This window comes from Polyodon spathula, chromosome 4 (assembly GCF_017654505.1).
Source record: "Polyodon spathula isolate WHYD16114869_AA chromosome 4, ASM1765450v1, whole genome shotgun sequence".
NCBI classification, from domain to species: Eukaryota; Metazoa; Chordata; class Actinopteri; order Acipenseriformes; family Polyodontidae; genus Polyodon; species Polyodon spathula.
Genome location: NC_054537.1, coordinates 52,471,754 through 52,487,003, shown reverse-complemented (window position 1 = coordinate 52,487,003; position 15,250 = coordinate 52,471,754). Strand labels below are relative to the sequence as shown.

Genomic DNA, 15,250 nt, shown 5'->3' with positions numbered 1-15,250 from the left:
GTCATCCTGAGGAAGCCATTTCTCTTTTTCCATTGTTCCGTGAGGGTGACTGATGCGTTCTCGCCGTTGGTGGTTGTCTTCTCTTTCAGGGAATCAAGGTTATGGTAAGTAACCTAATGTTCCCTTTCAATTGAAAGACGACCACCAACAACATTATGCATGGGATAATGTATATCAGAGCAGTCGTGAGGGAGAAGGAACGAATGCATATGTTACCTTACTCCCTCAAGGACCCTCGTGCCTAATAAAGGCAGGGCAGGATCTACCACATTAAGGCAGTAGACCCTGGAGAAAGTATGTAGCATAGCCCAGCTGGCTACAGTGCAAATATCATACAGCGAGGCCCCTCTGAAGAGGGCTTCAAGATGTAGCCAATACTCTAGTAGAGTGTGCAGCTACCCTCCCAGGTGGGGGCAAGCCAGCACCATCATACGCAATCGAGACTCCACAATCCAATGTGACAGACGCTGCTTTGAGAGGGGCTGTCCTAGGGAACATGTCAATTCTCATTTGAAGAAAACGGGGGTGGATGGAAGGACTCCAGTTCCACAGACTGGTTTAGGTGGAAGGCTGTGATCACCTTGGAAAGGAAAGGATTCTGCCCTAGTGTTCTGCAAAGTATCCACAACTGCAGCTGATAGCCCTAGGGCTAAACAGCAATCCCTTTCAGGGCCAAACCCATAGTCGGAACTTGCCCAGTTCCGAGTGCCAAAAAGTGCCTGTCATCTGACTGAGGAGATCCATGTGAACCTTGGTTGACATATGCAACCACTGTTGTGTTGTTCGTCCGGACCAACACATTTACCGTTTAAGACTGGGAGGAAATAGCGGAGAGCAAGGGAGACCGCCTGCCTTCCCAGACTGCTCCCCAACCCAAAGTTGGAGGCATCTGTCGTCACCACTTGGTGGTTGAAAACCACCCCCATATGTACACCCTTGCGCAGGTGAGAGGTTGTCCTCCACCAGTTTAGGGTTGCTGAGCACATATGAGACACTGTCAGCCAACAGTGTCTTTTGCGCTTGGGATGTAGGTGGAACATATTGAACCACCCTTGTAGTGGGCACATGCGAAGTAGACCCAGCTGAACGGCTGATATGGCTTCTGCCACCTGGCACAATAGGATGGTGACCTGCGAATCCTGTCGAAACAGGGAGAGGCAACCCAGGATAGCTGCTACTCTGTCATCCAACAGGTATGCGCGCATCATACTGGAGTCCAGCCGGAGCCCCAAGTATGTCTTTAAACGTTAATGGTGAGGCCCAGCCTCGTCAGATGCTCTGTCACGACCGGCCTGTGGGCTATTACTCCCTCTCGCGACTGGGAACAGATCAACCAGTCATCAAGATAGTTTATTACTCTGATCCCCTGCAGCCGCAAGGGGGCCAGGATAGCGTCCACACACTTTGAAAATGTACAAGGAGCTAGGCTGGCCAAAAGGTATGTCCTGAGGATATAGGTGCATCTAGCAGCGCAGCCTTATCAGACCCAAACGCTTCGGCCAAGAGTTTGCCCTTTGAGACCAGAGATCTGCAGCAGCGTGCAACCCTGCACTGAGGGTTTGGGCACACCAGGTGTCTGGCCAACCCACCCACTGGCGGGGCCTTAACACTACACTACCGCCACAGTAGTCATTTTGATGGTTTTCACTTTTAAAATGTAATTTACTCTGCGTGTGTTAAAGATCCGCGGTTGTCTGTTCTTGACTTTTCCTAAATACATATATTAAATATTCTGATGGTTTTTGAAAGTCAGAATCTCAAAAATAAAAAAAGTTATAAGCACTTCTACCTAAAACCGCCACAAGTAGTCATTTTGACGGTGTGTTACAATACATGTTTTATTGTCAATATAGGTATACAAGCCAGTTTGTTATCTCTACCTCCTCTGAGTTTACAGCAGTATGTATTTGAATAAAATATTGTGCTTGAAGTCTAGATATGTGTTATCCAAGTCTCTATTGTAATCTTATCAGTTCCTTGGAGAACTGCCGTCTGTCTGTCTACGTGAGCATATATTATATGATGTTTTAAAATATTACTGTGACGAGCCAGCTGGCTCAGACACGCATTGGTTGAAACATTGGCAACCTTAAATAGACTAAGCATTGCGAGCAATGATGACATATTTGTTGTTATTGATATTATAAACAAAGTGGATAAAAGCTATGTACAGAATGGACTAGAGAGCAGATTTTTGGTTTTTGACTTCCGTTTGGTTTGTTGTTGTTGCTGACGGTGTTCGGGGCTGCCTGTGGTACTTAACTGAACTGAAACGTAACTAAATGAACTGAATTGAAGTGTGCGCTGTGTGAGACTCTGGGGGAACTATTTTATTGTATTTGCTTGTGTTTATCTTTTTGCTGGGTTCCTTGCAATCGCCTACTGATAACTGTGGACATTTGAATCTGTTACCTACCTCGGTGCATTTATTGTTTTTCTTAAACAAAATAACCTAGCTTACAAGTACTGCTGAAACACCCTGAATAGTCTATGAATTACTGATATAACACAATCTAGTTTTAACGCAATATTGACTGTTGCTAATATACACCAGCTGGGTATGAAATGTTGATATAATATAACCTGATTTCTAAACGTAACTTTAATTGTTGCTGATTTGCTCCAGATAGTTTATGAATTACTGATAGTATTGTATTTGTAAACTAGTATAATATCCGTTAGGGTATTTGTGTCTAGTGAGTTGCCATTGTCTTTTCAATTATTCATACAGCAATTAATCTAACTTATTTGTGTTTGTTATAATTTAAATGTTTGAGTGATCATTTTGCACTGAAGTTGTTGTCTCTTGATTGCGTGTTTTTTTTTCCTCTTATGACTTAATATTGTTTTTTTTTTTTTTTTTTAATTTAGTCGTTGCCAATAATTTATGTTATTTTCTCCCAGTTTAAAATTCCCAATTAGTATTTAGAGTCAGCTCACCACTACCACCCCTGCATTGACTCGGGAGGGCGAAGTTGTCCTCCCAGGCGGCTAATAGGCAAGCCTGTTAGGATTATTCTTATTATTAGGCTTCCAAGCTAAAGGCTGGGGAAGTCTATTGTTTTTGTTAAGATTATTTTTTTTCTCTTCTGAATGCTCAAAAAATCATGAAATTCGGTACGCTGGTAGATGCCTATGTGCAATAGTCGGTGATAGTCGGCAAATTTGCCTAAGTCACATAGTTCAGCAGCCATATTGGATTTTGCAGAATTTGTTAAAATGCCTGTGTATTGAAAACTACTTACTGCAGAGTTCTGGAAATTGCTATACATGTTGAGGGATAGGCCCTGATTAACCGTTGTTAATATGAAGCTGATTGGTACTGTGGTAATGTCATAAAATTACCATAAAAATATAAAATCATCACAATTCAAACTGAGTATAAAATATAAAAAATATAAAATCATCAAAAATTCTCTGAAACCACTTATCCGATTGAAAAGAAAATTGGAATAAAACATCTCAGTATGGTCATCTGTTACGCTTGTTCAAGAGAAGTTGCTGCTGTGAAAATAATGGTGGCCACGCTGGATGACATCATCTGCATACTCAACTGGCTATAAAACTGCCTATAACTTCTTATTGACTGCAGATAGAGGTGTGGTTGTTATGTAACATGTATAGTAACCCATATATGCCATGTAAAAAATGTCATTGCCTGTGACCTCTGACGTCTGCTAAAGGTAAAATTTAAAACTGTCTATAAAGCTGCTTATGCCTAAACTGCAGATGGTTTTTATATAACATGCAGAGTTCTGAAACTCGCCATACATGTTAAGGGATAGTCCAAGATTGGGGCACGTGCATCAGAAGCTGATCGGTTGTGTGGTATAGCAACCATGTTGCATAACATCAATAGCAAACAAACATCTTCTCACAAACCGCTTATCCGATTGAAGCAAAAATGAGCATACATGATCTAAGTATGATTGTCTTTTACTCTTGTACAAGGGAAGTTGTTACAGTAAAAAACATGGCTACTGAGATTTCAGCATTGATCTTTTTGCACATATTACAGTATATGTCAGTGGCACAATGCAGTAGACTTATGAAACTTTGTATAATAGTAGCAGACTATGAGAGGTAATGTCAGTAATGTAATGAAGCTGATTGGTCACATGGTTTTTGCCTCCATAATGACTTTTTGCCCAAATTTTGCATGTTCCATAAAATGAACACAGATGCACGTAATCTCTTGTAACTTCACACAGTTGTAGAGACCAAAGGGAAGTAATGACAATCACAAAATGAATCTGATTGATCACATGGTTAGTGGGCATTTTGACGTTTCGCCCACATTTTGCGTATTCCATAACAAGAACAACGTTGCATTGAAAGTCTTCAAACTTTACACAGTTCTAGAGACCTACAACTGTAAAACATGCTTATTATTCCATAGAGTGTAAAGATATGGACATGGTTGCTATGGAATAAATCTAGGAACAAAAGATGTCAATGACCATGACCAAGGTGGCATGCTGGACACCCAAGCACCACGCATAGAGGGTATGTTTATCTTTGCCTTGCAGGCCCAACATCAGTTCAGTGTTCTGCATCAGCTGTGCGCCTAAAACCGCTTGCACTGGATGCAACGTGCGCTCAAGCACAGATTATATAGTACAGTGGCGTGCGTTCATGCAGTAGTGCTGTAGCAGAGGGCACCGAGCACCAAGCACACAGAGTACCGTGGGCACAGCGCGCACCATGTACCATGCGGCAGCGTGTGTCCATGCACTAGCGATGTAGCGGTCTATGCTTGCACCAAAGGGCAGCTATGCAACGGTGCCTACCCTAACCATGTGGTCACACACCTGGTCAGCGCATAGCATGCACCAGGGGGACACGAGGGCCAAAGCTACTGTAGGCCAGTTGAAGGCAGACAGCAATAACACAGTAGAAACAGATGGGGGAGAACAAGTGTTTACAATGAGCATGCTGTCTCGTCAGAAGGAAGCAGCTTACTACTGGAGTGACAAGGAAACAGTTTTTTTAATATGTTACTTTAGAGTACAAAACTTAGTTAAAGATCCTTTCACACCAACGTAACATCTTTTTTTATGTTCCTATTTCTCTGTGTGCGTACATTACATATATATATATATATATATATATATATATATATATATATATATATATATATATATATATATATATATATATATATATATATATATATATATATATATATATATATATATATATATATATATACACAAAATCAGCATGTCAAATAATTGTTTTTATTATCATGTGCAAAATGAAACAGTATATATTTTTCCTTCAATAATGAGAACAAGGTGTTTCAATTTGGTTGTTTCTGAGTAGCCTACAGAGCACTGCCCCATTAAAAATAAAAACAAACAAAAAAACTGAGAGTTAAAAAGTCAAATCATACAGGCAGGCACTGTGTCCAAGAAATGGGGCATCACAAAGATCAGAAAAAAGACCAGAAATAGATACATTTTATCTACAGTTTTCAGGAAACAAAAAAAAAAGACATTCAACAGCAGTCTGAAGTATTTTGTTTAGCAATGTTTAGTTTTAGAGAAAGTGAGTATTTATTTTCAACAGACTACTTGGGTACACTACATTGTATGCAAAAATGTTTCAAGAAATAAAAAGTAAATATTAATTCATATTTCTGGAAGATGCAAGCCAACTTTGATTCAAAAGATAAATTAACAAGCCCTGTATGTATGTGAAGATTACAATAACATATGATCTGTGTTCATTTCCATACTCGCTCAGCTACAAAAGACAAATCTCATTCACTGACCTACATAGCTACATGTAAATGCTGTGCTCATACAAAACCAAACAATTTACAGATACTCGCCTATTTGTATTTTCAATGCACGACATACTGCATTTTAAAGGAAATAAAGGAAGTGCCAAACCAAATGTGCTTTTACATCCATTCCAAAGATTTCAGACCTTTGTTCAAATTTACAGTTTTCACAGTTTCCGTGACCTCCGTGACAAAATCGTAGCCTCAACTATAATATAGTATAACCTCTTAAAAAGTAACAGCTGTTTGGCAACAGAAAGCTGTCAGAAGATGTCCTGTAAGTCTGCAATAAGGCCCTACAGGGTGTCCATACACGTTGACTATACGGACGCCTCAAGCGGGTAGATAATGTGCAGACATGTCTTTTTTGTGTTTTTTTGTGTTTTTTATAGTGTTCACAAACCGCTAAAATGACATTACTTGAATTGATGAAGTCAGAGGGAGTGTGTATATTAACAGATTCCCTAGTTTTGTTTTTATTTAGACAGTGGTTTATTCCAGCTCTAATGTAGCTTGAAATGTGATATTCTTCTCCATGGGCATTTCTTACATTTCCATAGAAATTCCTTAGTATTTTCTAAAGAATTTCTTAAGATGTGCATGTTCCACATGGAGACAATTAGTTTTTTGTTTCAGCCAGTCCTGAAAGACAGCGTTTTTTTTTTTTTTTTTTTGTTTGTTTTGCTATCTTCCAGTTCCCTTTCAAGTGGAGAATTGTAACCATTACAAATAGGTGTTTTCCTTTAAGACACCAGAAGTGAAACTCTATCCCAAAGATTCTTGCTAGAGCAGGTCAGCAATGCCATTTTCTTTTTTCAGCCGTGCTGATTACTGCTGAGATGATTAAGTGTATTTTTCTTTATTTTGAGCCATATTTCTGTTGTTAGTCTGTGTTGGGTTAGCTCAAATGGCAGTTCCTCCCCAGGATCCTAGTACATTAGTATGTAATTATTACATGTAGATAAATGTAGGAGTATTTTGTGGACCGTTTGGTTTTGTTTTCGTTTCACTGATGCATATATATGCTTTTCTGTTTCTTACAGAGGGGTAAGTAAAAAAAATTAAAATTCTGAGCAGCTGTTGTAGACGTTCCTAACAACAGCTCAATGCTGATTTAGTACTGCATCTGCAGTACTATTACAAAGGCTTTTTTGAAGTAGTCTTTTTCTAATTTCGTGCATTAATTTAGAATTAGCCAGTGGCTGTTGATTCACCACATACAGTAACTGCGACTCGTCGTCTCCAATCCTTAGAGACCGAGGTTACTGTTTCGGTGCAGGCCGCTGCTGTTTTGGTGTTCGCACTGACTACGCAGTTTAGCCAGTGGCTGACCTGCAGGTGGGCATCCCTGCTAACTTGCCACTTACACTAACTGTGATTTATCGCCCCAATCTCATGTAGATGCATCAGTGTCGAGTACACTTTGTCGGTATCGAGTACACTCTGTCGGTATCGAGTACACTTTGTCTGTGTTCAGTACACTCTGTCAGTGTTGAGTGTTGAGTGGCCCATGTCGGTACAAAGTAAACACATCAGCACTGAGTGTCGGTAACGAGGGTCGACGCATCGGTGCCGAATGTCGGTACAGAGTGTCAAGTGTTGGCACTGAGTGCCGAGTGCCTGCACTGCTTGTCAGTCCCTAGCACCAGGTGCATTGTACAGGTACTAATACACAGTACAAGTGCACATTATAGTGTATTGCACACTATTGCATGGCATTGTTAACATATCTAGGTTCCATGCATGTAACACTTGTAAGGCCAGTAATGTGGAGTGCACTTAGTGTGATATCTGTGCCTCATTCCAGAAACGTACTCTCGAGAGCCGAGTAGCACGTCACTCTAGGGAATGATCCCTCACGCCTGCGCAGCACTTAGCATCACCGCACTCCACCAGTGAAGCTGGCCCCTCCTCTCATGGCCCTGTCCAGAGAGAGGGTAGGAGTTGAGCTTGGAAGATCCCTTTATCTAGCTTGACCTCTCATTCCCCCTCACCTTTCCTCCCTCCAAAGCAGAGGAGGAAGAAAGGCCAAGATAGACAAGATCTGGGAAGCAGTTTCAGGACAGCAAGCTATCCCTGCAGAGCTGCTGAAAGAGCGCTCAGCTCCACAGTCACTGCCAGTAGTGTCACCGATCACTCCATCTGCACGCTTGCAGACAGTGACTGATGAGATAGATGACATGCTCTCCATCGCTGCCTCAGAGGAGGTGGATCATTAGTAGCCAGTGGCACAGCTTTCGCTTTCAGCCGAGCTTATGCCTTTAATGCAGACAGTGATTGCAACGTTACAGGTGCCCTGGCCTGCAGCGCAGACTGAAAGGTGCTCTATTTATGATGAACAGCCGACAGTTCTCCCTGCTTCTCTTCCGGTCCACCCAGACTTCCTGTACAAGTTATTTCACCTGGGAACATCCGGTCACGGTTGCCAGTAAGGAGTTTGAGCAAAAGCGAGTAAGAAAACGAAAATGGTTCCATGATGAAGTGGTCACCGACAATACTGACCACACTCAAAGCTCCAGAGTGCCAGAGCATGAATTTAAACAGGACATATTTTATGTCCTTGTCAATGTTATGAACAGCGAGCTAGCTATAATTTCAATTGAAAATGAACTTGCAAGATCTACTGGATTTAGTGAAATGATTGACAGATGGGCCAGCCTGAAATCATGACGTGCCACGATGTAGCACTTCCAAAGTGACTCATAAACAGGTTATTTTTTTATTTGTCTATCTACTTGGTTTGCGCTCAGTAATGGAGTGGTCCTACTGCTGTTTCATATTTACATAGAGTAATACTTTAGCTGATTTTTTTTTTGTTATTGTTGTACTAAACCTTATCTTTTAAACCCCCTCCTGTAAAATACTAGTTGCGCCCCTGCTGAAGACCATCTCGGTTTTCCACATGAATCAGTCGGTGGAATTGGAGGCTTTCAATTCCCCTCTTTTCCAGTTTGGCAAGGGGCACCAGCTCTATACACTTTGTCCAGTGCGGACGTTAGCATATTTTGTGGAGAAAACTAAAAGCTGGAGACAGTCGGAACAACTGTTTGTTTTAGGGTTAAGTCCCAGGGACAGGCTCTGTCTAAGCAGCATCTGTCCAAATGGTTAGCAGGCGCAGTACAGACTGTATGAACTGGCCAATCTGCCACTGCCCAAGAAGCTCACCAGCCATTCCACCAGGGGTCAGGTGACTTCATGGGCGTTGTTCCACGGTGCATCTGTCTAGGACATATGCAGTGCAGAAGTGTGGGCTTCCTTCCCTATGTTTGCCAGATTCTATCGGCTGAATGTCATGGACCTGCAGACTCCTGGATTTGGCACAAGAGTCCTGAGGGTGGCTTCCGAGTCTACCCTCATGATAGAGCATTAGAGGTGAGTCCATCTTAATGTTTTTCAATATGGAACATTACGGTGACAAAAGCGGTCTCTAGCTTGCAATTGGGATGATGCCATGACCTTGTGACAGATTGGGTATACTCACCCATTCTGTAATGGCTGATATTCCCTACTTGAAAGGGAGCGTTAGGTTATTATCATAATCCTGGTTCCCTGAAATAGGAATATTAACCATTAACTTCGCAGTCGCAGCGTTCATGGTCGTAATCTGAAAGAAAATTACATTGCTGGAAGGGCACTCTGCTATTTTGTGGTTGCGGGGTGGAGCCTCAGCAGTGCCTTCCTGCTCTAGCGAGAGTCTTTGTTATACAGTTTTCAGTTCGGGTGTCTAAAGGGAAATGCTCATTTTGTAATGGTTAATATTCCCATTTCAGGGAACCAGGGTTATGATAATAACTAAACGTTCATGTAATTGTTCTTCATCCAAATCAGCATGTCTACTTACTACTTTTGGGATTTTTTTGCAGCTAATTGGTCATTCAGTTTTATAGTTACTGTACATCTGTAACTGTAAACAAGATGGCTACTGGTACTTCTGTGAGGCAGACAGTGATTTTGAATATGTGACAAGGCTTTATTCATCCAATCAATATAAGGACAGCTGGAACCTTGTTCGACCAATCGCATTGTTTGTTTCACATTCCATTGCCAGACCTGGATTATAAGTGTTTATATAGAACTGGTTTAGTAAATGGAAGTAAATGGATACATTGTGAACAAGTTAAATAGCTTTGTACAATAATGCTTGTATAATCCACTTTTGTTTGACAAACATCATTTTAACAATTTTCAGTAGTATTTGTGGGTGTGTTTATTATACGTGTTAATAGGTAGGTGGGGCTTTCCAGGATACTTCAGTTTATTGGCCTATGAAGTGACATATTCTGGAATATTCTGTCATGTGTCACCTATGTTAGCATCATAGATCGTACTGCACTAATGTTTTATGTTTAGACATTTTCAATGCCAGCATCTCATGAAGTCCAGATCCCTTAGCATTGACTAACAATAAGATTAATTTTACATTTGTTTAATTTTTAACTATAATATGCTTAAATATGTAAAAAAAAAAAAAAAAAAAAAGAATGCATAAGTATTTTTTTTTTATATTTGACTTTAATCAGAATCCATTTTAAATCCATTTGAAATGCTACAGTACAGTTACATTTTTTGTATTTTTTCATTAATATTAACAATAGATTAACTTGTAAATGGTTTATAATTCACCCTGTGGTCAGTGTTGAAACCTTCCTATTGTTCATTCTCAGTGTAGAAAACAAAGGAGCATGGTCTGTGTCGGGTGAACAGAGGGGTGTTTAGTCTTAGAGACAAAAGTGACAGTTTGCAGCCACTTCTGTCACAAAAGGCTCATACCACTAGGTATTCTAATAAGAGCCCCTTCTAACACACACACAACGAAACCCTACAGGTATCTGAGGCTGTCAGAAAAGTCAGCTCCCCAGGCTACGCCTGTCTTTATCCCAGCACCGGCAGACATTCAGTCCAGACAGGTTGGCCATGTGAGCAAACCTTGAAAATGTCTTCCCAAGGCATACCCAGATTCCCCATACTTGCATAACTGCGATATTTTTCCTAGTATGCTGACAGGAGGTAAGGGGACGCTGGCAACAATGATAAGGCAACATCCTCTTAAAGATGCATGCAACACCCATGATGTGTTAAAAACAGCCATATGTTTAGTTTCTCCATCCTGAAATAGGGTGATTAAAACATATATGTGCCTATATAAGAACCGTATAAATGCATATGCATTTCATTTTCGTTCCATATTAAAATGTTGTTTCAAATTCTAAATTATTACACTAAAGGTACAAAGTAACAGCAAGCAATTTTTTTGTAATTATAGAAAGACTGTGTGATTCACTAATTTGTCAACATACATATTGTGCTGGGATCAAAGTATTGGTTTATATATATATATATATATATAAAAGCAGGTCTTTGTCTTGCGGGTTGCATCATCATTATAATTATAAATACATTATTTGAAAATTGATGTTCACACCCAAAGTAAATTCTTCTGGCATTTACAGTAGATTTTTATAGTAGATTCTTCTGGCATTTACAGTAGATTTTTATTTGAATGTACATATTCTATATTGTAAAAATGTCACTGATGAGCTGCATAGCAATTAGAGAACTTCAGGTTTTAATGCAACTTTAATAGACTCTGATGCAATTTTCAGTCATGCATTATATAGTTAAATGGGACATGTACTCTACCTGTGTTCATCATCAAGTATAGTACACTGTGGGGTAGTGCTGGTCTGCATAGTGTACATCAAAACTACTTTGCGCATCAGTATCCAGTGGCCAAGACATCGCCCTCTGCATTTAGTTCATCCTGTAATAATTGCGCATTACAATGCATAAAATGGTACATACTCAGTGAATTCTACAAGGCAATGCAGGAGGGATCAGCAGATGCACATAAAGCATTGTGTTAAAACTCACCATTGGTCTCTTCTAGTGTAGTAGTATTGATGCTAGTGCTGGATTCTTCTGCCTGTCTGTTCAGCACACCTGGAGTCACTCGTAGCGCTCACCAGCTAAAGAATCAGATCTGGCACAGAGAACTGAGTGACACATGGGAGGGGATTTTTGTAATCTGCCAGACTGTACCACCCTGCTGAAATATCAGGGAGTGGGAGCTGTTATCAGCACACTGCTGATGCTGTGTACCCCTGTCTGCCTTCAAGTGGTCCCTTCCAGCAGCTACCCACTGATCGGAAACCTGTGCCTGTCCCTGATTAAGATTCAAATAAGGAAGCCAGATGAAAAAGGGGATGTCCTAAAGCCTGAAAAAAAGATTCAGACTTTTTTTCTTCAGATTTCTTATAGAAAATATAATATCTTCCCCTTTTTTTTCCTACTATTAGACTTGCACTGGACTCTATGGGAAAATGCTTAAATTGAACAGCTTGTTATATAAAATGAGTAGCCTGTATCAGGAGAGGTTTGTCAGTGTCACTTAGTAATTGTAAATTGAACTGTAATCCTTTCTCTTGATTTTTTTATAGCGTTGTTCTAGATAGATGGAGGTAGTTTTTACAAAGCTGTCCAATACAGAATGAAAATCCAAAAATGAAGTATGTGCTGGGCCAGACTGCTATAGCAAAGAAATACAGAATACTATACTGCATCAACTGTATCTTAATCTGTATTATTACATTATGTATGTTAGACTTCTGCTAGTCCAAACCCTGGTAGTCCAAACTATACAATATTTCATACACTGGCATGGTTACCATGTGTTTAGAAACTCCAAATTCTCTCTCCATTGTTGTAAGAAAGTGTTGTAGCAGCACATACCATGCACATTCCTCATGCTATAGCACATGCACGGCCAAAACATGGTGCGACTTAAAAGGGTGGGTAAATTGGCTTCTCATGTTAAAAAGCTGCACAAATTGACCAAATAAACAAGTTTTTCTGACATTGGAAACATGTCCAAAAGCCATACCATATGTTTACCAGACTTCAGCACTGAAGATTTGTGACGTAACCATATACAACTTTGTAATGTAATTAAAGGCTGTACCAAGCAATTCTTTATTAACAACTGAGGTCTGCTGGAAGTGGCCCTGGCAAGCTTCTTTGACCCAATAGGAAAAAGTAAGCACATAGCATGAGGGGTTTAGAGACCTCTTCATTCAGTATTTTCTTTTTATTTATGTGACACCATTTATTTAACATTTCAAATTATTGCCTTTGCAGGTGACTCCTAAAACAATAGTGCCATAGTTTATTTGTTTTATAAGCAAGTTATACAAAAAATACTGAAACTATTACAAAGTAAAAAAAATAAAAAAGTGCAGCCCTATGCAAATAAGTAAGTAAATAAACAAATAAATAAATAAATAAATAAATAAATAAATAAACGGGGAAAGAATCGGATACAACGCTTTTTTTTTTTTTTCTTTACCCTTTTTAATTATCTTGTTTGGTGACTGGTTAGCTGCCTGGTTTAAGCTTGAACTTTTCTGTCCCTTAGCAATAAGATACAATTCATGTTAAACTAGTCTTTAGTAGCACCTATCAAGGGTCGGGAACCTATCAAGAAGAAAGACAGTAATAGAAGTTAAATTAGCATTGCTGGGAATGTGTGCCAGTGGTCTCCTACTATTGCTGCAGGCTACCGGCTTTAGCACCAAGTTTAAGGAGTAACTAGCGGGGTTCTGAAAAATATAGTGTTACATGTCTCCTCGTGCTGCTACAACTGTTTAAAATACCTGTAATTGTTCTTTTTATTGTTAACCCTTTGCGGTCCTATGTCGAACCAGGTCCGACATTATAATTTTTCCTTTCAGTGTAAAATAAACAGCGCGTGTGAAAATAAATTGGCCCTGACAGGCGCTGAATAAATGGACCACAAAGGGGTAACATCCTGACAACTTTATACACTTGTAAATTTAAAGTTTGTTTCAAAGCCTTTTTCGTAATGTCCCATTTAGCCCTAAGGGTCATAGAGGAATCTTATAGTGATTGGTCAAGTCCAGTGGTGTTGGTCAGTAAACCGGTGTTTGTTTTTGTATTGATTTCAGGAAAATTAATGATTTGAAAGTTTGATGCATATCCACATTGATGAGCTAATTGAAAGGCTGGGGAAAGCATAGTATATCAGCACACTGGATTAGACCAAAGTTATTGGCAAGTTTCTTTCTCCCAAGAAGCCAGGGCTAATGGATAAATTGTTAAGAGTATGGTGCAGCTTATTTGGATGACATGGTCATATATAGTAGCAATTGGGAGTCACATTTGGATAAGGTGGCAACAGTATTAGAGACCTTAAGAAAAGCAAATTTGAGGGCCAATCTTGCCAAATATGCCCTAGCCATGAGGGAAACAAAATATTTGGGGTAAATTCTAGGTGGTGGAATTATTAAACCCCAGGTAAGTAAGATGGAGGCAATTAAAGTGTGCCCACAACCAGTAAGTAAAAAACAGGTGTGACAGAGAGCGAATGAATCCTAGTCAACAATCTCCCTCCTGAACTGGGAAGGCGCTGTATAACAGGAACAGTGTGACCAATACTGGATAGTTTGTCAGTTCATTCCAGGGTCAGCCAGCCATCTAGGAAGGGGGCGGAGTCACAATACCAGAAGTCATCGACTTAATATGGTAAGCAATGGGTCAGTCATGGATTGTGGTTGCACTAGCTATTGATGGGGGCGTGACTAAGGGTATTTCAGGGATGTGATGAAGCAATCTGCTCCTTTGTTATGGTTACTGTAAGGGCCTGTAAAGGAGACCGAGTGTAAACATACCGTGAGTGTTTCGTGTTTTGTTTTTTTGTTGTTCTAACTGTTGTTATTTGTCATTGTTAGATGGCTAACACTAAACGGGAGCTGTCGCTACAAGCCAGCACCAAAGCTGGACTACACTGCACCACTGTTTCACAATCATTGTCTTGCACCACATCTGCAGAAAGAGCACTCGCTGTCTGGAGAAGTGACCGTGTCTGTGTTGTGTCTTATTATTTCAGATTAAAACCCTTGTTTTGCACGGCGTGATACACATGTGCAGAGCCTGTGCTTATTATTTACGTGTTGTTGATGTTTAACCCAGCCAAACAGCTGTTTAATTGTGAACTGTCTTGTGCCTGTCATTTCCAGAACACTGCAAACCACACATTCACAGTTAGAGCATTTCTGGGATTTTTGGGATATTGTAGGCGGTTCTTACCTGACTGCCTCCCGAGCAGCTCCATTAACAGAGCTTCTAAAAGGAAAGAAGACCCCCTAAATGGTAACATGAAACCTGGCAGCATTGACAGATTTAAAAGCTGCTTTGTGCTCCGATCCTGAACTGCCCAGACTTCACACTACCATTTTTACTACAGACTGATGCATCAGACAAGGATCTAGGAGCAGTGTTGTCTCAGGTAGTAACTTCCAAGACAAGTGAATTATGCGGTACTAGATAAAGAGTGCCTGGCAATCAAATGGGCTATAGAGTCACTCAGGTACTTCCTCTTGGGAAGGGAATTCAAATTGGTTACGGACAATGCCCCACTAACAATGTCCTATTGTGAGTGACTGCTTA

General features: G+C 40.2%; 1 long non-coding RNA gene across 1 annotated transcript in view; it reads right to left on the bottom strand.

The window, feature by feature from the left end:
• LOC121314625 overlaps window positions 1–11,747 on the bottom strand; it is a 68,205-nt gene extending 56,458 nt beyond the window's left edge. The window contains exons 1-2 of the long non-coding RNA XR_005950123.1: window positions 11,660–11,747; window positions 11,429–11,549 (exon numbers count right to left, since the gene is read on the bottom strand). This is a non-coding gene — a long non-coding RNA (uncharacterized LOC121314625). The remainder of the gene's footprint in view (window positions 1–11,428; window positions 11,550–11,659) is intronic.
• Between the last annotated feature and the right edge of the window lie 3,503 nt (window positions 11,748–15,250).